The sequence below is a fragment of the Rhagoletis pomonella genome, unplaced genomic scaffold (genome assembly GCF_013731165.1).
Source record: "Rhagoletis pomonella isolate Grant_MI unplaced genomic scaffold, Rhpom_1.0 Rhpom_scaffold_00015, whole genome shotgun sequence".
NCBI classification, from domain to species: domain Eukaryota; kingdom Metazoa; phylum Arthropoda; class Insecta; order Diptera; family Tephritidae; genus Rhagoletis; species Rhagoletis pomonella.
Genome location: NW_023458569.1, coordinates 2,278,402 through 2,295,316, shown reverse-complemented (window position 1 = coordinate 2,295,316; position 16,915 = coordinate 2,278,402). Strand labels below are relative to the sequence as shown.

The window sequence follows — 16,915 nt, the reverse complement described above, 5'->3', positions numbered from 1 at the left end:
AAGCACGTCCGAACTAGTCAACAGGCGCTACTCCAATGTTATCAGTGCAACGTTAAAAATGGACGCGAATAACGGTTTTTTGCAAAAGTTTTTAGATTGCTATAAGATGCAACGTTGTCTCCGGGACATAACTAGCCCAGAGTATGTGATCCGTGACAGAAAAATAAAATATTATGCAGAATTGTTTAATATGATGGAAAAATACAAAAAACCATGCAGTGTTGAATATGTAATAAATTAAATACTATTCTTTCGTCTTATAGAAGAGAGCTTAAAATAATTAAGCAATCCGCGTTTTCTTTAGCCGGTGTTGGTAATATATATCAAACAATAATTTGGTGGTTCGACCAATGTAAATTCCTGCATAATCTTTTTATACTCCATTTTTGCTTGATGAATTTCGCGGCTTGAATGATGATTTCATCTCATACATAGTTTGACCGCTACAAGGTGTGAGTCAAAACTGATAAATTCTTGACTAACAAGCTTGATGGACAATGTGTACCTTACATAATTAACCACATATCGCTGGACAGTCTGCTCTTAAGTTATCGCAGTGTAGGCCCGCTGTCACATGTTCAATATTTATTGTGATTTATTGTGATCGTTATCCATATTGATGGATTTCCAAATATTGATGGATCAATATTTATCGCGTTAGTATTTACATGTTTTTATGTTGAGGGGGTTAAAGTCCAATAGATGAAGCCTGAAAATCTAATCTATATTTTTTGTTGTTCTTCTTCTCCTTATTTGGCGCTGTAACCGCCTAAGCGATTTTGGCCCAGTTCAGCAAAGCACGCCAGTCGTCTCCCTTCTCTTCCAACTGACGCCAATTGGAACCGCCAAGTAAAGCCAAGTCCTTCTCCACCTGATCTTTACATCGCAGTGAGGGCCTCCCTCTCCGAGTTGAATACTTTTAGAGCTGGAGCGTCGGTGTCCATTCGAACGACATGGCCAAGCCAGCGGAGCTGCTGTATTTTTATTCGCTGCATTATGTCCACGTCGTTGTAAAGCTCACACAGCTCATCGTTCCATCGTCTGCGGTACTCGCCGTCGCCAACACGTAAAGGCCCGTAAATCTTCCGCAAAATGTTTCTCTCGAATACTCCAAGAGCCGCCTCATCGGATGTTGTCATTGTCCATGCTTCTGCGCCATATACCAGCACGGGAATGATGAGTGACTTATAGAGCGTGGTTTTCGTACGTCGAGAGAGGACTTTACTCCTGAATTATTTACTCAGTCCAAAGTAGCACTTATTGGCAAGAGTGTTTCTGCGTTAGATTTCCATGCTGACATTATTATCGGTGTTAATACTGGTTCCCAAGTAAACGAAATTCTCTACTTTCTCGAAATTGTAACTGTCTACAGTGACGTGCGTGCCAAGGCGCGAATGTGCTGACTGTTTCTTTGATGACAGGATATACGTCGTCTTGTCCTCGTTAAGGTTGATGTTACATAAAACTTTTGCTGCGCTTTATGTGACAGATTCGCTTTGACCGATAAGATTAATTGTATAAAAATGCACAAAGCATGCCACATAGATCGTTGAAGCTTCAGCGCGAAACGAAAAGATGGCCAACTCCCATCTTTTTGCGCGCTTTGACAATCAGCCGGTTTAATATTTATTTTGTTTCGTACAAATTCGACTTTTCATGTAGAAACCTAAAATTTAATCACATAGATGACTTTTTTAAAGCGAAATATATAAAATCCACAGCAATTTTGACGAGTAAAATAGCAGTACAAAATTGTTTTCTTGGCGTTCATTATGGTATACCTTTTGCGTCTGGCGCTTTGCTGGCAAAGTTATAAATGTCACGCAAAGCTAAAAAGTTTTATCTGGCATCAGCTTAACCACCAGACCCATTCGCTTTGCTTCCTTATCCAACTTGGAAAATGCAGAACAGACTTCGCAGTTTTTGATAACGATGATATCGGTGGCATCGGAATAAGATAGCATTTGCACGCTTTTGTAGTAAATTGTTCCTGAGCGGTTCAGTTCTGCAGCACTTATTATCTTCTCCAACACCAGGTTAAAGAAGTCACAAGAAAGGGAGTCGCCCTGTCTGAAGCCCCGTTTGGAGCCGGCTCGGAGAGGTCTTTCCCAATCCTGACGTAGCTGGTGGTATTGCTCAACGTCATATTACACTGCCGTATCAGTTTGACGGGGATGCCAAATTAAGACATAGCGGCGTATAGGCAACCTTTTTTAGTGCTGTCGAAAGCGGATTTAAAGTCGACAAATATGTGGTGAGTGTCGATCATTTTCTCGCGGGCCTTTTCCAAGATTTGGCGTATTGTGAATACCTTGTCTATGGTGGATTTTCCTGGTCTAAAGCCACGCTGATAAGGCCCAATCAGTTCATTGACGGCGGGCTTCAGTCTTTCACACATTAATCTCGATAAGACCTTGTAACCCATGCGTAGAAGGCTGATCCCGCGGTAGTTGGCGCAAATGGTCACCTTTCTTGTGGTCGCGTTATTGCTATACGTACCTCGTCATAGTCAGGCGGTGGAACGTCGACTCCGTCATCATCGACTGCGGGCTCGGGTTCTTCTTCTCCACAACTTTACGTGCTGCTACCATTTAGTAGGGCAGAGAAGTGTTCCCTCCACAATTTAAGTACGCTCAGAACATCGGTTACTAGGTCGCCATTATTGTTCTTATAGGAGTACGCCCTGGTCTTGAAACCTTCCGTAAGTCGCCTAACCCTTTGGTAAAATTTTCGGGCATTCTTCCTGTCGGCCAGCATTTCAAGCTCTTCGCACTCACGTATTTCGGCCTCTCTCTTCTTATTGCGGCAAATACGTCTCGCTTCCCCCTTCAGATCCCTATAGCGGTCTCACATAGCGCGCGTTGCGCCCGATCGCAGCGTGGCCCTGTAGGCGGCACCTTTTTTTCTGCAGCTTCCTGGCACTCCTCATCGTACCAGTTGTTCTTTCGGGCTCGCTGAAATCCGACTACTTCTTCAGCGGTGGTACTTAATGAGCGGGAAATGTGGTTCCACTGTTCGCATATGTCGGTTTGTTGAAGAGTGCTCTCTGAGAGCAGGTGTGAGAGTCGAGTAGCGAAAGCATTGGCTGCCTGTTGTGATTCCAGCTTTTCGAAGTTAAGGCGGGTGCGTATCTCGGTTGTGCGGACGTCTAAAACACTGGAAGCGCGCCTTCCGTCTATAACAACATGATCGATTTGGTTTCTCGTTTTTCGATCCGGAGACAGCCACGTAGCTTGATGGATCTTTTTATGCTTGAACCTAGTACTGCATACTACCATGTTGCGGGCCCCGGTGAAGTCGATCAGCCTCAATCCGTTGTCGGACGTTTCGTCGTGGAGGCTGAATTTTCCGACGGTGGTTCCAAAGATCCCTTCTTTGCCCACCCTGGCATTGAAGTCGCCTAGCACGATTTTGATATCATGACGGGGGCAGCGCTCGTACGTGCGCTCAAAGCGCCCATAGAAGAGATCCTTGGATGCGCTTTTCCTTCTCTTCCGTCGGGGCATGGGCGCAGATGAGCGAGATGTTGAAGAATCTCGCTTTGATGCGGATTGTGGCTAGACGCTCATCCCCCGGGGTGAACGACAGTACTCGGCGACGGAGTCTCCCTCCCTCCACAAATCCAACTCTGAATTTGCGCTCCTTTACATGGCAGCTGTTGCAGACGTCGCAAGGCCCCAGAAATTGCTTGCCTTGCCCCGTCCAACGCATTTCTTGGATGGTGGTGATGTCAGCTTTTGTCCTTACGATGATATCAACCAGCCGGGTGGATGCCCTGGTGGTCGTCATCATAAGGGGGGTCTCATCCGAGGCTTTGCCTTGCTTATTCGCTGGGAGTGGCTTTTACGTGGCGGACCCCAAACCCAGTGCACAACCCATTGCTGGGACGGGGGTGGTTTCGCAACGAAATACCGTTTATATAGCGAGCCACTTGCTCCAAGCAGACACCCGCTTGCAGCCGCACCTACTGGTGGACAGACGCTGCAGACTCGATTCAGTGAGCCCTTAAACCGAATAAGTCGGAGTGGCCCCACATGGCATTTTGCACATGGGTTTCTCACGTTGCCCTGATTGCGCGAACGAGGACGCAAGAGTCGGGACTGAGTATAGCCATGCAACTGTAACTGCATACCCAGCGCAACGACTTTACCCCACTGCACTCCTTTTTTTATTATATTGAAAATTCAACAAATTATCTATACTTTTTATTATATATATGGTAATAACACATCTAATTTGTTCGAAATGTAATGCAAATTGCCGAGCCGCGATTTGATATCACGAAAGAAGCCCCACGTACAATACTTATTGGTTGATGCTTGATCCATATATAGAAGAAATGAAATTAGGAGGTTCGAAGAGCAGTATATACGGTGTATTTGGGCTCTTTAGCTCTTCGGTATACACACTTTAATCCCTTTTCAAAATATTTTTTTTTTGTTCTGAGGCTAAGATACCGTTCAACGACAAGAGCTTAAAGCGCGTTTTTATGAAAAATGTATTTTTAAACGCGTGCACACATATTTTTGTTACATTCTTGTTTATTTGTACGTGTACGGAGATTGAATAAAAACGTATTTATATACGTACTAGCTTATACCCGCGGGTTTTACCCCGCGCTTTTATACAAATAGGAAAAATAATTTAATGATGTTAGATTTTATTTCTGTGCCCATTTCGTTATAGCTCGTTATTTTTTAGGCGAGTTAAGGTATTTAGGCCGTTTAAAACTATGAAATTATAAAATCTCGTCAGCGCGCTAGGCATACGAAATATATCAATCCCTCTAAGTTTACCTCAAAATGGTTCCAGGTATACGACGCGTGAACGTGTAACCTTCTTGGAGGTGCCACGGCGGGTTCTAATATTTCCAACTCAAATTTAGTAACCTGGCCTTGATAAAATACCACTTCTCATTACTGTAGCAAATGCCTCAAGAGAGCTTTAGATTATAAGGCCGAACCCGGCTCTCCATTTTCCATTTAATGAAATTTATTCTGTCAGTACGGCACTTATAAAATAAATGTCCATAACAAATTTAAAATACTTCGAGAGATTTTCTATCCTTCGAGAGATATGTATTAAGAAGTTTTTAGTATGTATGGGAGGCGACATGCCTCCTTTTTTAATAACTCACATTTTTTCCATGAGCAATTGATACATTTTGCATACACAACTCCATACCAAGTTCCAGTATTCTTCCACAATCACTTTCAGGGATATATGGCAAGAAAAAGTCAATTTGTGTAGGAAGTGGCACGCCCTTTTTCTTATAACCCTTCTTATAATCTTCTTCCATTAATTTAGAATTGATTTTACATACCCCAGTACCAAGCCCCAGTACTCTACCATGAACACCTCTAGAGATAAGCAGTATAAAACAGTAAATTTGTACGGTAGGAACCATGTCCCCTTTTCGAACAACGCAAATTCTCCTATATAAGTATGGAATTAATTTTGTATACCCATCTCGGTGCCAAGTTCCAGTCCTCTGCAATAAACACCTCCAGAGATATACAGCATAGAAAAATCAATTTGCATGGGAGTTGCCACACCACCTTTTCCAATAACCTTCATTTTTCTCCATGAGTATGGTACACGCATACATATTGCTCGAGCACCTCCAGCCCCTACCTGGCTACGCCCATGTTGGTATATATCTTAATGAAAATGCACACCAAATTGCTTAGATTGATGAGGAAACCCGACTTAGCCATACCGGATTAACTTGCTTTGTGTGCACAGGGAAATTCCAGCATAACTTAATTAATCACCAAACCTACTTGATCAAATTAAGAGTTAATGATTAAAAATTAATTTTTTAATCGCGGTTACGATTAACTTTTTAGTCGGATTAAAATTAATCATGATTAACTGTTATCAGATTGAATTTAATCGAATTAACAAACTAATTAAAACATCAATCGATTAATGCCAACATTGATTTCACATACATATCACTATACCAAGTTTCAGTTCTCTGCCACAAATACTTCCAGAGATATTTATGTAATATGAAAATTCCAATTTGTAACAAATTTCATCCTGATCGGAAAACCGGTTAAAGAAGTAGCCTATTTTTCAATCCAGGTCATAAACTACCTTTGAGCAAAATTTCGTTTTCAAACAGGTGGCAACTCTTCCAAAAAATTAGCCTATTTTCCAGTCTAGGTCATAAGCTATCTGCTTGCAAAATTTGATGCAAATCCGTGCAGACTTTTCCGCGTATTAATTTAATTAAACTTTTTTAGCAGGTGGTAACTCTTAAAAAAGTAGCCCATTTCTCACCCTAGCTCATAAGCTATCTGTGCGAAAACTTCCATGCAAATCAGTTCACTCATTTCCGCGTATTAATTAAATTAAACATTTCTAACAGGTGGCAACTCTTAAAAAAAGTAGCCTACTTTCTAACCTAGGTCATAAGCTAACTGTGTGCAAAATTTCATGCAAATCCGTTTAGTCGTTTCCGCGTATTAATTTAATTAAACTTTTTGAACAGTTGGCAACTCTTCCAAAAAATTAGCCTATTCTCCACTGCAGGTCATAAGCTATCTGTGTGCAAATTTTCATGCAAATCCATTCAGTCGGTCCCGCATATTAAATAAATGAAACTTTTTTTAACAGGTGGCAACTCTTAAAAAAATAGCTAACCAATCTCGCCCATAAGCTATCTGCGTACAAAATTTCATGCAAATCCGTTCAGTCGTTTCCGCGTGATGATTTCCCAAACATCCAAACATACAAACTTTCACATTTATAATATTTATAAGATGTAAGTGTATTATAAGAGGCCTTGAGCGCCAGAGCAGCTTAACTGACATTTCAAAAAAATTTAAGGTACACCATAAAATTGATTACCAGAATCGAAACGGTAATAGCCCAAGGTACGCCCGTTTAGTTTTCTTTTACTACAATATGTAGCATCACGCAAGGCATATTAAACAAGGAAACCGACTATAAGGTCAAATGATGAATAACTATTAACCCTTTTCAAGTTGGAATTTTCTATTTTTCAGTTCAAATTCAATTACGTGCTGCGAGATAGTTTAGAATTGTGTGTTTTTTTTTTTGTTTTTCGACCACATCCATTTATGTAGGATTGGAATGAATTGGTACTAGAACAGACCTAACAGACACATCATTGCCGACAAATGCAACCATGCGTACAGGACTCAGGATAAACGATCGGACGACACTGAACACACCCCAAACTGGACTTCGACAAGATGAACAACCGGACAGAAGGATCACTGTAAAATCAACCGACTTCAAGCCTAGTTCGCGAAATATTGATTCTCGCAAATAATTGTGTGTAAAGTTATATATGTATATCTGTGCGTGTAATAAAGGCTGAAACTAACAATTTAAAAAACTGTTTTACTACAAAGTGGTGTCGTAAAGTGGCATAAAATCCACTCCGTGAATGTGAAAGAACTGTGTGTTTTGCGAAACTTTTTGTGCGTGTGCATACATATGTATGTATGTTTCTTGTGTGTGCGATAGGCTAGCCAGTGCCGAAAATTAAAACTTAATAATTTAAAATCACAAGTTGATACCTACGACCAGTAAATCGAATTCTTAAACGTAAAAAATCTATGCAAGAAAACATTTTGTGAAAATATAGCTGGAAAAAGTAATGGCGATTTGAGCACGCCACACAAACCGCTACTCGCGAAGTAACGCTAACAAACGGTTAAGTTCGGTTGCGTGGAAAATTTCAACTCGGCCAAACCAACGAGTACATACATAGGCGTTCTAAAATTGAACGTTAATAAAAAACCGGTGTTATAGAAAACGTCTGCAGGCAACGTGTGTGTGCGACGCGTTTGAGCGGAATTCGACCGTGTGTGACTGTGGAGCGATTTCAGCCATAAAAATCTCCCCTTTCGACGCGTATATAGTAAAACTGTATCACGCCATTCAGTGGACCGTTACCCAAGATACAGTTACTATATTACGCATTGCTCCATGTACAGCCATCAAGCTGTAGGAGCAATCGAGGGTACCGCTAAGCCCGTTAAACAGTGAAGTGCGCGCAACGACAAGCGTGCGCGGTAGTGAACAGTGCGCAACAGCAAGTGTGCGCAGCGTCAAAGTGCGCGCGGCATCCAAGTGCGCGCAGCAGTAATTGTGCGCAACGGCAATTTGCGCGCAACAGAAAGTGTGCGCAAAAATGATGTGTGCGCAGTCCAGCGACAAACGCATCGAGTGACGTTTAATGCGACAGTGAAACGGTGCCATAGCCAGGTAGTATCGTCAACGAGGGACGGATTCAGCAAACGCACGCATCGAAGCGGCGTACATAGCGGCGTTTAAAGCGACAATGAAACGGTGCCAGAGCCAGGTAGCATCGTCAACGAGGAATGGGTGCAGCAAACGCACGCATCGAAGGGGCGCACATAGCGGCGTTTAACACGGCAACGAAACGGTGCCAGAGCCAGATAGCACCGTCAACGAGGGACGTTAACAAGTGAAGTACAGCGAGTAATTGGACAGCGGCGAGGGAGAAGAAGCATACGTATGTAGCTCAGCTAAGTCAATAAGTTTCTTTTGAGCAAAGCAATTTCATGTAATTTAAATACGTTGTTATTTCACAAATCGTTCAGTATACTATACATATTTTTATAATATTACATCAATTTAAATTTTACATTGTAACCAGTAATTTTGAAACTCTGTAGACATGGACCGCGACGAAATTTTTGCATTGACTGTAGAAGGACTGAGGGAAAAATTGGAAGGGTTGGGGCTTGACACTAGTGGATGTAAACCGACGTTACGAGACAGACTCCTCGAACACTTTGGCCTGAACGCTAGTGATGACGACGGTGGCGATTTTAACGACGCGGCGAGCGGTCGAAGCGTTCCAGCAACCCGGGCTAATCGCCCAATGTTCACGCTCCGCGATATAGAACACTCGCTTTCGAAGTTTAGCGGTTTTTGGTCAACCCACCTTCGAGCAGTGGCTGGGGGACTTCGAGGACAACGCGACGGCGGTGCAGTGGAGTGACCTACAAAGACTAATCTACGCTAAGCAGCTATTAACGAGCGCGGCAAAATTTTTCGTAAGAAGCCAAAACGGAATGTGCAGTTGGGATTCGCTAAAATCAGCACTGCGTTCCGAGTTTGGAGGTCGAGTTTTTGCAGTCGAGGTACACCGCACCCTCCGCAATTGCCGTCAGCGTCCGGGAGAAAATCTCCGCGAATATTTGTACGCGATGATGGAGATCGGCAAACCAATTGACCTGGACGATACCAGTCTGATGGAATACTTCATCGAAGGAGTCCCAGACAGCAAGATGAACAAGAGCAACTTACATCAGGCGAGAAACATCAAGGAGCTGAAGGACCAAATCAAGATGTTCAAGAAAGTACGTGCAAATAAATCTGCGCCTACAAACGCGAGTCAAATGCAACCTACATTTTCCACCAGAGTTCCCGCGGGTAGCGGCGCGATTAGCAAGCGTTGTTTCCACTGTGGTGATGGCTCACATCAAGCGCGGAACTGTCCACGCAAAGGCGTTGTTTGCTTCAACTGTGGCGACAGTTCACATTTGGCTTGGCACTGTTCGCGTAAGGGTATTACCTGTTTCAAGTGTGGTAACAGAGGGCACCGAACAGTCTCGGCATTGATTGACACGGGGTCAGACCTTTCGTTAATGCGTAACGACACGTTGGTGATGCTAGGCCTCGGTGTCGAAATAAGAGAAGAGAAGCGTACATATATTGGTGGGCACGGGAACAGCGCGCTGACCACAATCGGCGGTTTTAGTTTACCCGTGCGCATCGATTGTATTGCAGTGGACATCACATTCCATGTGACGAAGGAGCCAGATCTCAGCTACTCCATGGTCATTAGAAATGACGTCCTGAAGCAAGTCGATCTCATCGTGAGCGAAGACGGCGCCGTGTTTAAGAGTAAGGCGACAGAGCCCAGCGGGCGCAAGGAAGCACTCGAGCGCAAGGCAGTAGCCGGAAATTAAGCTGGTGCAGGACGAGACGGAGCAGATCCATGCGAAGGTGCAATGGCGCGTGAGGTTGTCGCCAGTAGGCAGGTGAAGGAGGGTCTTGGAGACTCGATCAGCGAGGCTTGGACTTCGTCTGCAAAGTTATCAAGGACGCAGCTAGCAGACTCCGAGAAAGTGCTAGACAAGCAGACGCGGCTAGAATTGAGCGTGGGCATGACGAGATGCCAGGTGGTGTCAGTGGACATGGTTCGAACGCGGGGAAGTGTGGTCAGATCGTGAGATCACCATGCGACTCCAGGCAAGGCAAGTGTATACGAGCGGGGTGCGGGATGTGTGAAGTTTCGCGAAGAGAGACCTTTGAGTCACATCATCGAGCTGCAAGCGGCGTTTGAAAACATGTATGTGGCGGCAGGAACGGAACAGGAGGCAGAATACGAGGTGGATCCCCTTCATCTAAGTAAGAAGCGAGCAGACAGGGTACGGAGTTTGATAGGAGCCTACATGCCAGCCAAGAACTCCGTATCACCGGTGAAGATGAAGATTCTGTTGACGGACAATTTTCCAGTATTTAAACGGCCAACGCGTTTGACCTATGCGGATTGTAAAATAGTTGAGGAGCAGGTAGCAGCATGGCTGAAAGAGGGCATTATACAGCCGAGAAACTCAAACTACGCATCACCGGTCGTTCTCGTAGCCAAGAAAGATGGGAGCAAACACCTCTGCTGCGATTATAGGCATCTCAACGAAAATATCGTTCGCGATAATTTCCCAATGCCGATGATCGATGACGTTATCGAACAGCTGCTGGGAGCCAACGTTTTTTTTTCACGCTCGACCTCCTAAATGGATTCTTCCATGTTCTGGTGCAAGCAGACTCGAGGAGGTACACGTCCTTCGTGACACACAACGGACAATTTGAGTTTTTGTACGTACCATTCGGCATATCCAATTCAACGGCAGTTTTCTCGAGGTTCGTGTCTGTGGTTTTGAGCGACCTGGTACGTAGCGGAACGGTTGTGGTATACATGGATGACTCGATTATTCCCGCCAAGGATGAAGTCGAGGGCATCCAGAAGCTGGAGCTGGTGTTGGAGGTTGCAGAGGCGAATGACCTAAACGTTAAGCGGAGCAAGTGCCAGTTTTTACGGAAGAAATAGGTTTTCTGGGGTATATAATTATTATCATTACCATTATATATCTCTACAAAGATTCCTTGGATTCACGTCCTACTTCCATAGATTTATCGAGAACTACGCTATCATCGCCACACCAATCCCCGATCTACTCAGGAAAGACTCGAAGTATGTGCTCCAGGACGAACAAGTAGCAGCGTTCCAGCAACTTAAAGCAGCTCTAGCCAGGGCGCCAGTCTTGAAGCTGTATAACCCCAAGACGATGACCGAGGTGCATACCGATGCCAGCAGAAATTGCAGAAAGACTTCGACGATCAAGAGCTTCACCCAATCCAGTATATGAGCCGAAAGACGAAGCCGTCCGAGGAGAAACTGCATTCGTACGTACCTCATGGGAATCAAGTTCAAGATCGTCACCGACTGCAATGCCTTCACGATGACGATGAAGAAGCGAGATACTCCTCTGCGAGTATTCCGATGGGCGATGTTTCGACTACGAGATCGAGCACCTCAGCGGCACGAAGATGCGTCACGTCGATGCCCTTATCCGAGTGTCATGCCTGATCTAGGAGGATTCGCTACGCCACCATCTGAAACAGGCCTAGCAGCAGGATGACTGGATTTGAGCTGTGCGAAAAGTGTTGGAAAAAGACAGTTTCGACGACCTTTATGTCAAGTACGACATCCTCTACAAAGATTCCATAAAGGAGCTTGTAGTTGTGCCGTCGGCTATGGAGGAAGAGATCATCCGAGTGGCGCATAACCAAGGCCACTTCTCAGCAAAGAAGACGCAAGATGCTATAGAGAAGACGTACTTCATACCACAGCTGTACGTAAAGGTCGTCAAGATCGTCAGGAGCTGCATAGAGTGCATCGTTGCCAATTCCAAGGCCGGCAAGAAGGAAGGCTTCCTGAACCCCTTAAATTAGGAGGACAAACCACTGAGTACCCTCCAAATTGACCATGTCGGACCGATGGAGCTGACTAGGAAAGCCTACAACCACATCTTAGTCGTAATAGATGCCTTCTCCAAATTCGTCTGGCTTAACCCGACAAAGAACACCGGCGCAGAGGCTGTCGCTGACCGGTTGCGGAAGCAGTCAGCACTTTTTAGGAATTCTAGGCGAATAATAACGGACAGAGGCGCTGCCTTCACCTCCAATCTCTTCAAAGATTACTGCGAGAGTGAATGGATCGATCATCTTCTAATAGCGACGGCAGTGCCTCGTGGTAACGGGCAGGTTGAGCGACCGACGATAGCGAAGCTGAGTCAAGGCCTCACCGTTCAAGATATTGACAGGGGTGGATATGCCGATGAAGAGAATCCCACAGTTGCAGGAGCTACTGGAGAACGAGCTCATCGACGAACTAGATGTCGAAAGAGAGAAACATTGCCGAGATGCAGCTGCAGAACCGCAAAACGTTCGACAAACACCGGCAGGCTGAGACCGAGTACGCCATAGACGAGCTAGTAGCCAACAAGCGAACGCAATACGGGTCTGGGTTGAAACTGAAACCTAAATATCTTGAACCGTACAAGATCGTGAAGAGAATGAGATGCGGGCTATACACCGTCAAGAAGATCGGGGACCACGAAGGCCCAAACCGCCCCATTACAGTCGCCGAATTCATGAAAATATGGAATCCGTCCTCCGAGGCCGAATGATCGCGCAGGATGGCCGAATGTAGGATTGGAATGACTTGGTACTAGAACAGACCTGACAGACACATCATTGCCGACAAATGCAACCATGCGTACAGGACTCAGGATGAACGATCGGACGGCACTGAACACACCCCAAACTAGACTTCGACAAGATGAACAACCGGACAGAAGGATCACTGTAAAATCAACCGACTTCAAGCCTAGCTCGCGATATATTGATTCTCGCAAATAATTGTGTGTAAAGTTATATATGTATATCTGTGCGTGTAATAAAGACTGAAACTAACAATTTTAAAAACTATTTTACTACATTTATAGATACATATCGCTAGCTTAGAGTGAAAAGTTGCTAAGCCCCAATTTAAAAATTGTCCATTAGAGGAAAAAACTTATTTTATCCATTTTCTTCAAGTTTTTCGCAAAAATTTGAATACAACATTTTGCCAGTTTAAAGCAAAGCAAAACTCCATACGTATCCGAGGGATTCGATCTTTATTAAAAGAGTTTGTACTATTTTGGCCTTATCGAATTTTCGGAGTATTTTTTGGACTTGGCAAATTTCCCTTTCATTGATTGTAAACGAGAAAACATAAAACAAGGACCTTTATCTTTTTCAAAATGATGCATTTTTCATTTCTCTAGCCTCCTGTATCAAAATATGAGCTTTCATAAAAAGTGGACTCCAAGCTAGCGATATACAAAAGGAGCAGGAACCACGAGCGTTGCGCTGTGTGTGATAAGAGCCAAAACGTTAAAGTGGTGCGATACTTTAAGGCGCCTAGTTGCGAAGTTAGAAGACTTCGTTGGGAGAACAGCTGCGGTGTTTAATCTGTGAAAAGCATTTCAACGCGAATTATTTTGTTACTTGCCCATTGCAGGCAAATATTTTTAAGCGCATGCGTTTATACCCAGGTGCAGTTCCCATGCCCTGGGAGGTTCCTGTGCCTGAAATGCCTGAAGAACACGAAAGTTCAGAAGTGACGATATCATCTATTGAGGCTGCAAGAAATAAGTAGTTTCTTACAAAATTCTGCATACATAAGCACGTCAGGACCTAGATTTACACTGATATACATACATACAATGTAGATGAAAACATTAAACTATTTTTTTATAAGTGCCCCATGATTTTTAGAATTAAATATTTAAATAAGAAACTAAACGCACAAAAACATTGGGCGAATAAAAACAAAAAAATGTATAAAACAATTTCATAAGACATCTCTTTCAATTTATTTACTTAGTTTCCTTTATGAGGTATTCGCTCCGGTCCATATGTATTTATGTATATGTACATATAAGATGCGAATGCAATTAAAATTCTTTGAAGGTAATATTGAAGTAATTCTTAAAATTATTATATGTATATATGTATGTATTTATGCTGATGGGTTTCAATTGATGCTAACTCAAGTAGCACACTGGTGTATAACTTGGTGTATATTTATGAATTTTGGTACATATGTGTTAAGATTAAAAAAAAATAATGTTTTGGTGTATTTGTCATCCCGCCAGTACTTCTTCTCAAATCAAAATTCTGCCTTTAACGTTTTGGTACTATTGATTCATTGAGATTAGTACGAAAACTGCACCAGCTCCTAAAATGCACCACGCTTTTTATTTGGTTCACAAATTACTCAACGTTGACAAATGTCATTAAGCATTCGGCGATATGCCGATTTTAATACCAGTCCCTTCTCATCTCGCCATTTAAATATTTATTCCACAGCCATTGAAATGGAGATACTGAAGGAATATTCCGCAGATGATATAAAATGTAAACTTGTTTGTTTACATCCATATGATCCGGAATGTAGCCAGAATAACCAGTTTTTTAATGCTAAAAAAGGCGTATTCTTTCCTTTAATTCACACTTTGTAACCCCGTATACATTTTATTCCTTCATTCAAATAAAAAATACAACACTTAAGTTAAAAACATTCATTTTATTATCTCCGTTTTTATACATACATATGTATTTTGTTAGACACTGAACTGTATCTATTTTAATGGAAAATTCTTAATGATAAATACATAAATAAACAGGGTAGGGTTTAGTATACATATCGTCATTTTAAGTACAAAACCTAAGAATGAAAACAAACAAATAAGACGAAAAATGTGTGGAGGTTGAGTGCGATTATATTGGCATTTATCATCAAATATAATAACTGAAACTGAATAAAAATGAAAGTGTTTTGCAACCAAGTAGCATCAGCACAGTTCGATTTTTTCTGACCACAAAAGTGCACCCACTTTCCACGCAAATTTACGCCTCTTTGCAACCCAAACCAACGCACAAACTTGTTCAAATCACAAAGCACTTCATTTATATCATATATTCGTAATAAATCAAAATTTATAGTTTAAATCGCTGCAGAAAATACATCAAGTCGCTGAAAAATCACTATGAAGAGGTTGAAGACGATGTCAACAAAACCAAAAAACATCAAAAACGCTACGAAAACTTTTTCCCGAAAATCGCCACGTATGCTGCTGACTCTGCCTATAAGCTGGATATCTGCAAAATAAGAAAAAATAGCAATTATCTCTTGATAATATAATAAGAATGTTTGTTTACAAAATTACCTCTCCGCAATTCCTGATAATTTCTGTGGGCAATTGACAATTGTCCAAAGAATTCACCAAAAAATGAATATTGAATACACCACGCGGCCGCTTTGTTTCTTTACAGATATTTATCACTAGCAAGGCGAATTTGCACAAGATAGTGTTATACCATGTTCGGACCGACAACGAAAATACTTTGAAAACGAGTTTTGGGATTGTGTGCTGTAAGCTGTTCGCACCGGCTGTTAGACTTTTCGTTGACAATTCTTTCATCCTTTGTTTACAGTTTCGCTAAGAAAAAACAAAACCAAAATGTTTTTCTTTCATTTTCTTATTATATTATTATATTTTAATTTGGCCAGCCAATTGGCAATAAATCCCAACTAGCATATTAGAGATGATAAAATATGACTTACACTTCGATAAATATATCTAAAAAACAAGTGAAGACACCGATTGGAATGGGTGGAACGTGAGTTTTGAAGTAGTTTTCAGTGAAAACTGGTTTTCGTTTGACAGATTTTACAAGGTTTTAGGTCGAAAACCAGTCTTAGCAACGAAAACAAGTTTTCGATGGCGGTCTGAACATGGTATTAGCCGTAAAGTATAATAGAATAAATTTATCGTGTAAAAATAAACAAAGCCGAAGAGAAGGATGAAAGAAAATGTCAGAAGAGTCAATTATATTAATACTTCATTTTTCTATAGGAAATGTGTTTTAATTGCTTTAAATTGTGAAAATATGATTTGTAATAATTAATAAAGAAAATCTGGAAACTGTGGAAAAGTGTGATTTTATTGAAAATAGTCGTGAATTTCAGGCATAAGTGCAGAATACGGCCCGTTAAGCTAGCAAGAAACGAAGAAGTGGACGTTGCTCCCCCTTTTTTTCTAATTCTAATGGTATAAAATTTTTTTGGTGCAAATTTATACTGCAGGTGCTATGGAGTTGGAAAGGGGGAATTTTCTTTTTATTTGATTTTTGTAAACAGAATAAAAATTATAACCACATAACCTGATAACCAAGCAAGTGAGCACAACCACTAAATTTTGTAATTTTTCCCGTTCGTCTTCCTGATACTTATCTGCTACAAAAGTAAAGAAACAAAGCTAGTGTGTGTGTACTTAATACACCACCAGTTTGAATATGAGCCAGTGTTTCCATGGACAAATTTTGTTTCCTACCAAAACTTCCTACCAAACTCAACCAAAACCTACCAAAATTGTATTTAAGTTTTTAATATATTTTTAATGCCAACATAACATTTAGAAAAAACCAAAATACAGCTAGTACAATAAAAACAAATTAACTACGTATAGACATTCACCTACCAAAATCCAATATAGCCTACCAACCTACTAAATGGAAAAAACCTACCAGTTTTGGTAGGAAAAGCTCATATTTGGCAACACTGATATGAGCTATTAAACATTCCACAAGTAGTGTTGCCATCAGCCTTACCATTTTGGTCAAATTGGTAGTTTTATTTTCCTTCGGTAGACAAAATTGTTTAGGGGTCTTCTGTATTGACTGAGTTCAGACACGGAACTGGTTACTTGTAGGATTGCATTGTACT

At 42.0% G+C, this 16,915-nt stretch overlaps 1 protein-coding gene and 1 long non-coding RNA gene across 2 annotated transcripts in view; one reads left to right on the top strand and one right to left on the bottom strand.

The window, feature by feature from the left end:
- LOC118749376 overlaps positions 1-16,915 on the top strand; it is a gene marked incomplete in the record, with an annotated part of 482,497 nt that overhangs the window by 155,639 nt on the left and 309,943 nt on the right.
- Positions 14,694-16,909, bottom strand: LOC118749377. Its single transcript, XR_004994209.1, has 2 exons — positions 16,801-16,909; positions 14,694-15,288 (listed from the first exon to the last, which is right to left on the bottom strand). It is a non-coding gene; the product is annotated as an uncharacterized LOC118749377 (long non-coding RNA).